This window comes from Bos mutus, chromosome 3 (genome assembly GCF_027580195.1).
Source record: "Bos mutus isolate GX-2022 chromosome 3, NWIPB_WYAK_1.1, whole genome shotgun sequence".
Taxonomy (NCBI): domain Eukaryota; kingdom Metazoa; phylum Chordata; class Mammalia; order Artiodactyla; family Bovidae; genus Bos; species Bos mutus.
In genome coordinates this window covers 75,677,535-75,678,208 of record NC_091619.1, presented here as the reverse complement: position 1 = coordinate 75,678,208, position 674 = coordinate 75,677,535, and the positions used below count along the sequence as shown (strand labels likewise).

The 674-nt window shown below is 44.4% G+C and overlaps 1 non-coding gene across 1 annotated transcript; it reads right to left on the bottom strand.

The window, feature by feature from the left end:
- Window positions 1-308: 308 nt before the first annotated feature.
- Window positions 309-380, bottom strand: TRNAW-CCA (transfer RNA tryptophan (anticodon CCA)). Its single transcript has one exon. It is a non-coding gene; the product is annotated as a tRNA-Trp (tRNA).
- Window positions 381-674: the final 294 nt, after the last annotated feature.

The window sequence follows — 674 nt, the reverse complement described above, 5'->3', positions numbered from 1 at the left end:
AAACAGTTTGATAGAAATGGAATTGGTCACCCCTTTTTCTCAAATAGCCCCTCTGAGTTTGTTTGGAGAACAGTAAGCTATGTTTCACTTACGGAAGGTGAAGAGTGAAGTAACTGGCTATTTCATGCAGCTCACCTGTATGTGAGGAAGCTGGGATGAAAGTTTATTGTTGAGTGAGTGAGTGAAGTCGCTCAGTCACGTCCGACTCTTTGCGACCCCGTGGACTGTAGCATACCAGGCTTCTCCGTCCATGGGATTCTCCAGGCAAAAATACTGGAGTGGGTTACCATTTCCTTCTCCAGGGGATCTTCCCAACCCAGGGATCGAACCTGGGTCTCCTGCATTGGAGGCAGACGCTTTAACCTCTGAGCCACCAGAGAAGCCCAAAAGTTTATTGTTGGGGAGCAACTAAACTGTTTCCTTCAGGGAGAATTTCTGAGATGAACTTCCTGTATTTGTAGTCTAGTCTCTCTCACACTCTGGGTAAATGTAGCAAGGACTCATTTAATTTTTAACATTTCCATATTATCCAAGAGATCTTCTTATTGTCTTTTATGGGTAATGTGAGGGTTTGGGATGTTCAAATTCTCTGAAGGTTCTGTGGTAGCATTTGGCTGAAAGAGGGGAGAGAAGATTGGGAAAAGAGTGAAGCATGTGTTGCCGTAGATTATGGA